Source organism: Onychomys torridus, chromosome 6 (assembly GCF_903995425.1).
Source record: "Onychomys torridus chromosome 6, mOncTor1.1, whole genome shotgun sequence".
NCBI lineage: Eukaryota > Metazoa > Chordata > Mammalia > Rodentia > Cricetidae > Onychomys > Onychomys torridus.
In genome coordinates this window covers 112,527,461-112,539,613 of record NC_050448.1, presented here as the reverse complement: position 1 = coordinate 112,539,613, position 12,153 = coordinate 112,527,461, and the positions used below count along the sequence as shown (strand labels likewise).

The window sequence follows — 12,153 nt, the reverse complement described above, 5'->3', positions numbered from 1 at the left end:
ACAAGACATCCACCAGCCTTGTAACTTCTACCTGGCTTGTAACTTCCTCTTCAAGGCTTAGTGTGCTATGAAGTGTCTGCTGCAACTTCTCAGCTCTGTCTGTGTGAACTCTGTCATACATACACAATACCTAAAGAAAGCACATAATGAACTCGGCCATACACAATACCTAGAGAAAGCATAGAAGGAACTCAGTCATACACAATACCTAAAGAACACATATGAGGAACTCAGCCATATGCAATTCCCAAAGAAAGCATATAATTCTACTTTTATAAAACTTTATTTAGAAAAATAGGCAGGGGGCGTATTTTGCTTCTCTGGTGGCTTGATCCAGGTTATTTTTACATACTCTTACAAATGAAATACCTAAACACAACACAGTGAACCACAGGTATTTTGATTCCTGTGCGGAAGGGGCTAACCTGTGCTATCATCCTGGTAAGACCTGATGCATCTTATCATCTAGGGAAGATGCAAAATCAGAGAGCTATGCTAGAAACTTAAGAGATTCCTGGATGGTGGTTACAGTCCAGGAGAGATATCAACAAGGAAAGTCACCTTACAGAATCTTTGAAAAAGTCTTTTCAGTAACTTTGAAGACATGGACCATGAAGGGGATTTGCCTTGTGAAAAATATAGAAAATATTTCTAAAACAAATAGAAACCTAATAACATTTACAAACTATTTGTGTCCCATGTATATTCATTTCAACTGCCAACATTAGCATCTCAAATTCAACACACCTCAGACAGCACTCTTGAATGGTGTTCTACAGCCTACCTCTTCCTGCACCTTCTTGGATCAGTGCAAGGGACCATTGTCTCCCGGTTGCTTAGGGCCAGAAAATAGTAGCCCTTCTGAAATCCCCTTTCTGTGTGCCTTGATATATTTTGAAGCTCTAGAGTAAAAGTTTATTCATCTAGCTCCCAAGAGCTCCTAGGAAAATCTCTTAAAAGATAACCTTGACTCACCAGCCACTGCCTGTTTCTTAGTGTGGCTGGCCAGTCTTCATAGACTATCAGGAACCCTACCTCACTCTTCAGTCCTCTGACCCATTATCTCCCTCTTTATGCTCCACCTTGTACCTAGTATTGATAGACCAAACGTTCAAAGATACAGAATTCTTCCAGACCTGGGCTTCTTTGTTTTTCCCTGTGCCTCAGGGTTCTCTCAAGCCACCTTACTGAATTGTCTCTGCACCCCCTTTCACACCAGCCTGTTCCCTGATTTGATTTGCTCCATTGCAATTTTATTACTATGGTATCCTTTACTTTCTGCTTGAAAAATGGCTTATTGTTGGCTGGATTGTGTTTCCCTGAGGATAGATTTTCTGTCTTGCATAGATCTATTATTCTAGTACCTATCCCTAGGATATGCCAGAGTATGTCTCTGGTATATGGAAAAGGATGGTGAGTTTTAAAATTGATGTTTATAAGAGATATTATTCCCATTTTGTTGAACTGCAAATATTAGCTGAGAGAAATCAAATTACTGTCTTAAAGGTGGAACCACAATGACAATTCAGGACTTCGATTCCAAACCCATCTACTAAAAGAGACAGTTTTCCTCTTCCTAAATATTCTAAGTATAAAGCTTATATAATTAATTCCTGCTTTGATAACTAATTAAAATACTTTTGAAAGTGGCATAATGCTGCATTTTGGGAGATATAGGTAAAATATTTATTAGCAGCTAGGATTAGAATACAAAGAAAATCAAAACCCTTTCTTCCTTTTTTTAATATCAGGTCACAACCTTTCCTGATGATAGACTTGTATGGGAATGAACAATTTTAAGCTTGAATCAGACAAAACCCACTGGCTCTCTTTTATTTGCATTTCTTTCAGCGTCCAAAATGCATAATAATTTTATGTGAATGTAAAATAGATAAGAACTGTTTGTAACTGTGTCCTGAAACTTTGCTGGAGTGTAAAGAAACACATCAGTTCTGAATAGTCCAAGGTCAAAGTCCATACATATATCTGTACATGGAGGAATAAAGTACTGAGGACAAAATTCTGCAATTTTCAATACTTAATCAAGAATAGAATATGACTTGGCATAATGGCACAAGCCTATAATTCCATCACTTTGAAAACTGAGGCAAAAGGATCACAAGTTTGAGATTAGACTGAGCTCTGTAGTGAGACTATCTCTCAATAAATCAGGAATTTGGGTATAGCTCAGTGGAAGAGTGCCTAGCATGCCCAATGCCTGGATCTGACCTCCAGTACTTTCAGGAAAAAACAAAAAAACAAGAAGGAATGTGTGCTTCCTTCTTGAAATAGAGGAAATAGTTTGAAGACAACAATCTGTTTTTAAATGAATACATTTAACTTAGACTCAATTTAGAGGATACAAAAATCTCAGTAAAAATGAATGCTGAGACATATGGCTAAGTGTGAGTATCTCTGGTTTTTATTTATAACTGTAAGGACGCATATGTGCTGTCAGGAGGCCACAGTCGGACTGTAGAGGAAACGAAGGAAGTCACACTGCAAATGCACATGGGAGGCTTTTGCTAATATTCTCAGTTGGATGATCAGTAGAAGACAGAAGTGTTGAAGTCTGTTGTTGAGTTTGATCCTGTAATATGAAACTGTGGTCTTAAAAATTGCAAATATATTTCCAAAGCTAAACTTAAACACTATCATTTAAATCAGAAAGCTTTATCAGCAATACAATAAATAACTTTACTTATTTCACAGCAGAGACTGTGTTTACAGATAACACACTATAGTGGTACAAAAAATGTGATGCTAAATGCAGGAGCAAGAATATATAGAGCTATTTTTTATATATGATTATCTACTTCTACTGAAAAATAAGCTGTAAGCAATTTCCCTTGTATTATTCTGTCATCTGACACTAAGGCAGTGGACATGGACATGAGATTATTTTTGATTTGTCTAAACTAGGGCATGTGACTAAGACTATTATTCTGCAGGTTCCTCCTATTTTGCATCTACAGCAAATGATATCAAATGGCTAGCCAGCAAAAGGGGAAAGATAGGGTTAAATCCTTGGCTGGATGTCACAGGTAAATGGCTTGGTTCATTAAGTAGCATTGACAGAGTTGGCAATCAGACAAATTAATGATTTCTAAATTATAAGGTGATAGATGACAGCATTGAATGTGATAGATTCTCTATGATGGTTTGAAGGGAACATCCAATGAGGATGTTATTTCCTTTCAGTTTAATGTCCATGGGGGATACTATGAGGTTTCAATTTGTATATGTGAGCATACATGTGTGTGTGTGTGTGTGTGTGTGTGTGTGTGTGTGTGTCCCAGTGTGTGAAAGTATGCTTGCCCACGTATGAGTCTGTGGAGTTCAGAGGTTGACGTTGAGTGTCTTTGTCAATTGCTCTCCACGTTTTGTTTTTTTGTTTTTTTTTTTTTGGTCAGGTGTAGCGTGATTCTAATTGGTCTTGATAATAAAAATCCAGAGTCAGATATCAGGGTGAAAGCTGAAAGATCAGAGAAGCAGAGCCCCCAGACACTAGAAAGACTACTTACCTCTAGGAATCCTCAGACTGAAAGGGGCTGAGCTCCTGTCTCCACCCTCCTTATCACTTCCTCTCTCCACCCAGCCATATCGCTTCCTGTTTCCTCCTCCCAAATGCTGGAATTAAAGACATGTACCTCCCAAATACTGGGATGAAAGGCATGAGATCCTAAGTGCTGGGATTAAAGGTGTGTGCGACCAGTGCCTGGCCTCTAGTGGCTAGCTTCGCACTCTGATCTCCAGGCAAGTTTTATTTGTTAGAGCACAAACAAAATATCACCATAGTCAGGGCTTCTCACTGGTTGACCTGGACTTCACCAATGGCTACAATGACCATGCAGCAGGCACAGGGAGCCACCTGTCTTTACCTCCGATCTCTGGGTTAGAGGCATATACAACCAGGCCTGACTTTTTAGGGTGCTGCTGGGGATCTGACCGCAGGTATTCACGCTTACACAGCAGACTTTTTCCTTACTGAGCAATATCCACATGCCAGATTTTATCTTGTAACAATTTTCTAGATCAGTGCTTCTCAACCTTCCTAATGCTGAAACTGGTTTTTTAATATAGTTCCTCATGTTGTAGTGACCTCCAACCATAAAATTATTTTTGTTGCTAATTCATAACTATAATTTTGCTACTGTTATGAATTGTAATGTAAATGTTTTTGGAGATAGAGGTTTTCCAAAGGGGCCATGACTCAGAGATTGAGAACCATTGCTCTAGATGAACAACCTAGGGCTCAGAGGAGTTTCATAGCTGGCCAAAAGCCACAACACAAATGAATGTTTGTATTTACTTTTTTAAACTAAGCCCTTTGAATTAAGAATCATTACTCATAATCACTAACCCAACATTCTCTGAGCATGATCAGAGACACCTTTGTCTTAAGGCAGGTGTGGTGCCTTAGAGAACAAAGGCCTGGGTGTAGCTCATTCACATGGTCAGATAGTAGCACCTACAAAATGTCTACTCAGTTATTGTGAAATCAACTCTTTTTTGTATAGCAGTAAACTCCACATTAAACCATGAATAATTTTGCGATAAGGAAGTTTATTTGCTAATATCTTTATTGTATATAAACACTACCATTATAAAATAGAAATGTATAACAATTATAGTCTAAATTATTAATTATAACATTTATATACAATAAATAGACGCAATTAAATTTCTTTATTGCATAATTATTTGCAATGAACCATCAATCCATAAACTTATTCCATATTCTTTCCTCAGCCATATCAGATTTCATTCAAGGGAGAAGGAATATGACGTTCCTTTCTTGATGATTTCTGGGCATGTATAGGATGTCTCTTTCCAATCAGGCTAAAAACACCAAATTCACTTCTCCTACCAAAATATCTCTTGATATTGTGATATGAAATTATGATCTACACTTGAACCTTTGCTCAATTGAGTTACAATTTAAAAAAAAATCTCAAAAATGTCCCGTAAAGTTTACAACTGTGTGTTCAGCTGTATTCTCAGCTATGTGTGACCCACAGGCCATGTGTTGGACTTGCCCAGCGCTTGTCTTTCTGTCTTCCATCCCTCTTTCCCATCTGTTCGCAGAAACTAACAAAATATACCCACATGGAAGCTTACCCCTGCTGTGAGAAACCACCCAAGGGAGACACACATGAAGGCAGGCAGGTATGTTTGCCTCACGGTTCTGGAGGCTTCAGGCCACGGTTCTGGGCTGTGTTGCTTTGGGCACAGGTGAGGCAGCATGTCATGGTGGAACATAATGGAGCAAGCTGGTAGAGGCCATTTCAGCAAAGCCATCCATAAATGTAACACACCATCCTGAGGCCAGAGCCTGCATGAGCCAATCACCACACAAAAGTCCAACCTCTGCATACTGCCACGTGAAGACCATGCTTTCAAGGGACACATGTGGGTCCCAAACCACAATAGCACAGGAAATGAAAAGAGAATCAAAGAGAATGTCATATTTTCAACACCTTAGTCCCAAACTGGAGACTCAGGGTGAGAAAATTAAATAAATCTACATAAATTGCCTGTGCAGTTCAGGTGCTGGCTCACAGGAATCATTGTTATTGCTATTTCTTTTGGACCACAGGTCAGTGCCCAGGACTATAGAGAGATGGTGAATGTGTGGCAACAGAGGTAGGTGCACTGAGAGCTAACACAGGTCCCTGGTCTGAGTTGGGTTTCATGGTGACATCCCTCCAAAAGCTTTGTGGATATAGAATCTGTGACCTGATTTGGAAAAAAGATCTATGCAAATACAATTTAGCTAAGATATTGAAATGAGATTCCTGTAGATTAGGGTAGGCTTTAGATCCCATAACAGATGTCTTGACAAGAGTGAAAGCATAGACTGGATAGGAGATCATGATAAGGAACTGATGTATGGACACAAAGGCAAAAGATGGTGTGATGTACAGCTTGCATGTACATAGCTATATATAATAGACGTACAAATCATTTATTGTTAATAAGTCAAAATAAAGTAGTTTTACCTATTCCTCTAATATACATATAATTTTACCATTTATTAAATATGAAGGTATATTTATACTATTGAGATGGGTGTGTTTGTTTATTTTTACATAAAGAGTTAAGCCTTTGGTACTGCAAGACAAAGACTATCTTTCCTAGTCTCCAGCTGACTGGTGCCTTGGTTGGATAACTGTCAGTGCTATGTCTGCCATCTCATGTAAGTCTGCAGTACAAAATGGCAGAATTATGCACAGGGAAAATTCAGAAATTGCTTAAAATCTGTTCAAATCTCAAGCCAAAATTCATTCAACAATTTTAAAAATTAACTAGTCAGCAACTCAAAGAAGGACTTTAGGAATCAAAAATCATGACACAATACAACCTAAAGATATAGTAGTTTGATATTTGTATGCTAAGAAATGTTGGAAGGCTTTTCCCCATAAGTAGATCATTATGATTCTGTAAGAACTTTGTATGTAGAGTATAAACATGTCATGACAGTTCCAGCAAACTAACAGGGTTTCTAATGGCTCATCATACCCAAGGTACTTGAAGGAATTACAAAATGCTTCACCAAAACTAAGACTAAAAGCTTTCTTCAGTGGGATATGAAGACTAGACAGTGCTTCTAAGCCTCATGGGTGAAGGAAACCCAAAATTTCCCACCTTCATTCAACTGACTCAGGAACCACAGACGGTGCACACACAGGTGCTGCCATGTTAGATGGGTTTATTCTCCAGAGGGAAGGGGTGGTAACCTACTGAGACCACTGCAATTCATCTAGACTTCGTGCAGTACTTATTACATGACATCCATTAGTTGCCTACTAGCTAGTAAAGTATTTTCATTTGTATATAGGACATTTAGTGTCAGCATGCATGTGTTAAGGCCTCTCTGAACATTAATTAATTAATAGTAGTTTTTCAAAGTTAGCATATCCATTCATTCACATTTTCTGGTTTCTACACTGGTGGATTGTTTTTTTTTATAGATAATTTTTCAGTTTTGTTTTATTGAAAATGTCTTGCAGTTTTCATCAAGCTTCTTCAGAAGCTTCCACACTCCAAATAATAGACTTAATTTTTTACCCCTAACACACACACTTTCTGTTTTCAAATAGAATGCTTAATTTTTTAAGTTTCCAGTTTTATTTCACAACACAACAACAACAAAAATCCTTCATTGGTTGAGGAATGGCCATCTAAAATCTGGACAATTATAAATGGAAAGTAATTAATATTTTGTGGGACTATTAAAGGGTATGTGCTCTTTAGGAAATCTTTGCTTTACTGAGAGATGCGTACACACTATCTCTCTAATTAGCAAGAGCCTTAGATTCACATCTATCATGGAGCTTCCATAAAATTCTTGTTTAAACAATCCATCATCAAAGATGTCAAAGTTTAGGTGTTTTTTATAAAGTACTGGTGAAATGCTCAATGTGCTGTTCTGGTTTGGGTTGAAGACACTATTTAAACCTAATAAGTCATTTACTTTAAAATCATTTTCACCTGATGTTAACACAGCCCCTGTAATGTTGGGACGTCTTTCTTCATTTTTAAACTACCAGTCAATTAATATTTAAAGTTCATTTTAAAATTCTGCATGTAGCTGGAATATGTTTTGTTTCAATAACAGAAATGTTTAAGCCATTTTAATTCATGCGCTATAATTTCTGTCATCATTGTATTTGATTTAAAGATGAAAATCCCAACATTTTAACTTCCTATCTATTTTCTCTCTTTTATTGCCTTCTTTTGGATTGAGCATTTAATTAAAAAAATCATTATTTTTAATTATGTGTATGTATATGTGTATGTATGCGAATCTGTGTATGGGTATGTGCACATGGGTACAGGTGTCACAAAACACCAGAGGAGGGCACCAGATACACCTGAAGCTGGAGTTAGAGTTATGAGCTTCTTGTTGTGAGTGCTGGGCATGGAACTTGGGTCCTTGGTACACAGACCTGAGCCATCTCTCCAGCCCCTGTATTAAGCTTTCTTTTAGGATTACAATTTTTCCATTATTGATCTTGCAACAGTATAGTGACCTCTCTCATCTCAAAACTTACGCTATTGTTTACACACACACACACACACACACACACACACACACACACATACACACACATATTCTTTAAACATGTTTCAAGCCTCAGGTGCACTCTTTCCCTTTATTTAGATCTAAATTTCTGTCTGGTGGTATTTCTCTCTTGCTGAAGGTTTTTACTCATCATGAAATTCCCCAGCTCTGCACGTCTGTAAAGGGCCTCACAGAACACTAAGGTGACAGTTTCCCCTCCAGTAGGGAAGATGTTCTTCGTTGTTTTCTGGCAGGCATTGTTCCTGAAGAAGCTCTGCTGTCATTTCCCATCTTCCTTTATTTAATGTGTCATTTTTTTCCCAACAACTTACTTCAAAATTTTCTCTCTATCTTTGGTGTGGTTTCCTTGTTTGTTTGTTTTTTTCTATTTTGGACTCCTCATGCTTCCTGAACCCACTGGTCTATAGTTTTTAAATCATATTTGGGAAATATTTTTCTTTCCACCTTTCTCATTCTTCCTTCAGGAGTTCAACTATTTGCATTTGGGTCACTGGGGCACGTAACTTTTTAAATTACTGTTTCTTTCCTAGGCTTTCTTTGTAGCTTTTCTCTTTTTTGTTTTCTCCCTAGCTTCTGTTGCTGCATCATGTTTAAAATCACAATTTTATATTTTATTGGCCTATTTTATTGTTTAGCTCATGAGTTTCATACTTGTTTTTATTATTTTATGCCTTCTACTTTCTTTGGGCTTATTATTCCTTTTTGCCTCATCTTCTTGAGATTGGTTGTTTAACAAGCAAATCTGAATCACTATTTTCTTCCTATGCATTTTGGAGTCATAGGCTTTACTGCAGTGCTGGCTTAAATGCAATACTGGATAACTTTTTAATAAATATTGAGACTTTTTTGCCCCATGCCATGATATATTATAGTAAAGAGTCCTCGTCAGTAAGCAAATAATTTGCTTTCTGTAGTTGAGATGTGGTGTTCCTTGGGTATCCATCAGATTCATTTCTTTGAATAGTATTTATAGGCTTGAACATCAGATGTCAACATTGCTTCCAAAAGAAGTTTATTAGAAAGAACTTGGGGATTTAGCTTAGTGGTAGAGTGCTTGCCTAGCAAGCACAAGGCCCTGGGTTTGATCCTCAGCTCCACAAATAAAAGAACCAAAACCAAAACAAACAAACAAAAAAACAGACAAATGGCTGGGTGGTGGTGGCACATGCCTTTAATCCCAGCACTGGGAGGCAGAGCCAGGCAGATCTCTGTGAGTTTGAGGCCAGCCTGGGCTACCAAGTGAGTTCCAGGACAGGCACAAAGTTACACAGAGAAACCCTGTCTCAAAAAAAAGCAAACAAAACAACAACAACAACAAAACCATGCAGTGAAATTTAACAGTTCCAAAGTCTATATATATATGTCAATAAGCAGTTGAGGATAGTTAGAGTTCTGTAGATTAAATTTATTCCTTTATATTTTGTTATTTTGGACATATGACAAATTATTTTGTTTTCTTAATTTCATGTAGGGGGTAATTTCTTATCTGTGCACAAACTCATACTTGTCATTTTGTTTGTTTGTTTTGTGGCCTCTCCACCTGCTCAAGGCATTTGCTATTGTGTGGACTATTTAGGTCATTTCATCTACGGACCCCGTCCTCTCAAACTGGCGCTCGCTTTCCTCTTCGGCCCCGTCTGCACACCTTTCTTTTCCTGTCTGAGTGCTCTGGACAATGAGTGCTCTGTGGGCTAGAAGAAGTGAGGCAGGGCACCCTCCTTCCAGATCCTAGAGTGGAAATCTAGCGATTTTCTCTATGAAGTGTCAAGTGAATCTATTGTTCTGATGGAATTTTCCTTTATTTCCATTTTGTTGAGTGCTTCTTTCAAGAAAAAAGTGATGGATTTGTGGCTGCATCAACTGAAATAGTTACATTTTACTTATATTTTGTCTCATATTGCAGTAATGTTTTTATGATTTGAATCAACTTTTGTTCCATAAATAGGGCCCACTGAGGATCACATTTTAGAGAAATGTGAGACACGGGCCTACTAATTCCAAAAGACTAGAGCAATTCAATACGGTGGACTGACACATCTTTGATGTCTGGTCCGAGTTGGCTTTCCTGTTGCGGTCACAGAACACTGACTAAAACAAACTTGGGGGAAGAGAAAGGTTCCTTTTGGCTTGCAGGTTGTGGTCCACCATTGAGAGAAACAGGACAAGAGCTTGAGGCAGGAGCATGGAGAGCTAAGCAGAAGCCTTGGTGCTCACTGGCTTGCTTCCCTTGGCTTGCTCATCTACCTTCCTTATGCGCCCCAGACCCACCTTTCCAGGGGTGATACTGCCCACACATCTCAATCAGCATTCAGAAAAATGCCTCACAGAGATGCTCATGTATCAGTTGGACAGAGACAATTTTTCAACTGAAATCCCATTTTCCTAAGAGACTCTTGATTGACAAACTAGCGCATGTCTATAAATAATGTATTAACTTCTCTAGCTTTTGGGTAACTTTTGAAAAGTGTTTTCATAACTTGATAAATTATAATATACAAAATTAATTTAGTATGAAATTTTGATATATTTGAGATGGGAGGCGTTATGGTAGGAATGTAATGCCCCCAGACTTATTTTTGAATGCTTTGTATCCAGATGTTCGGGAAACCTTATGCGGTGAGTTCCAATTGGAAGAGGTAGCTCACTGGAGCCGCTCCTGGAGGTGGGTAATACCTTCTTCTGGTCTCTTTTCTCTCTCTGGTCCTTGGCCACCGTGAGCTAAGGAGCTTTCTACTCGATGTTCCTGCCAACACAATGTTATGACTTATCATAGGTCCAGAATCAATGGAGCCAAGGACTCTGGCCTGAAATATTTAACCATAAACCAAAGCAGTCTTTCCTCTGTTAAGTTAGTCTCTCAGAGATTTTTGTCATAACCACACAGATGTGGCTAATTCAAAAACTTGGCACCAAAGAATAGGGATTATTGCTCTGATTGAATCTGATACCATGTGGCTCTTTAGTTGTTGGAACTGGTTTTCAGGGTGAATTTGGAAATGTTTGGAGAAACGGGCCCGAGAGAGTGTAGGATGCTAGATGGGTGGTCCTGGTGAAAGTCCTAAAGAGCATGATGTTGACAGGAATTCTGGAGAGTCAAGATTGTGCTCACCATGTTTCAAGTAGACTCTATATTGAACTAAAGGCCATGGTTGTTATATTCTGGCTAAAAATTTGTCTACTTTCCCCCAAATTTCTAACACTTCACATGAAGTTGAGTTAAAAAGTAATGAGGAAAAAAAAGTAATGGGATTAATTTGGTAGAGGAAATATCAGATTTGCATAGCACTTAGGCTATTATACACACACACACACACACACACACACACACACACACACACATATATAATGTAGCTAGTTTTAGATACATTTCCAATGAGAGTTAGAAGAAAAAAAATAAGAGTTGAAAAACTTGAAAGTATGAGATTTGACTAGAAAAGGGGCATGGTCAATGTGGACGAGGAGTGTGGCTGAAAAGAAGGTTAACATCAGTAATTAATAGTATTTTTCTTATTTTCTTAGTGTTTTTTTTTTTTTTTGCTATTCAGTTGTCTGAGTTTCTTATATACTTATTATTTTAACTTATTAAATGCATGAACATTTCAAGGTAGATTTTTAGTTTGATAAATATCACTCCTTTGTCCTTTTTTGTTGTTGTTATCTGTGATTTTATGGTCATATCCAAGAAATCATTGCCCAGACAAATTGTAACACAAATTACTAAACAGTCTTATTAATAAAAACCCAGAGCCAGATATTGGGGTGAAAACTAAAAGATCAGCGAAACAGAACAAGCCAACCACAAGAGCATGAGTCCCTGTTTCCTCGTGCCTTGTATACCTTCCTCTGCCCAGACATCACTTCCCGGGATTAAAGGCATTGTGTCCTTTCCAAGCAAACACAGGTGATCTCAAGTGCTAGGATTAAAGGTATATGTCACCACGTGTGCCTCTGTTCCCAGTGTGGCTTTGAACTCACAGAAATCCAGATGGCTCTCTGCCTCTGAGTGATAGGATTAAAGGCATGTCCCACCACTGTCTGGCCTCTATGTCTAATCTAGTGGCTGG

At 38.1% G+C, this 12,153-nt stretch overlaps 1 protein-coding gene across 4 annotated transcripts in view; it reads right to left on the bottom strand.

Annotated features, from left to right (window-relative positions):
- The window catches only part of Emcn (endomucin), a 90,452-nt gene that overhangs the window by 24,728 nt on the left and 53,571 nt on the right, over positions 1 to 12,153 (bottom strand). The gene's annotated exons all lie outside the window — the stretch shown is intronic.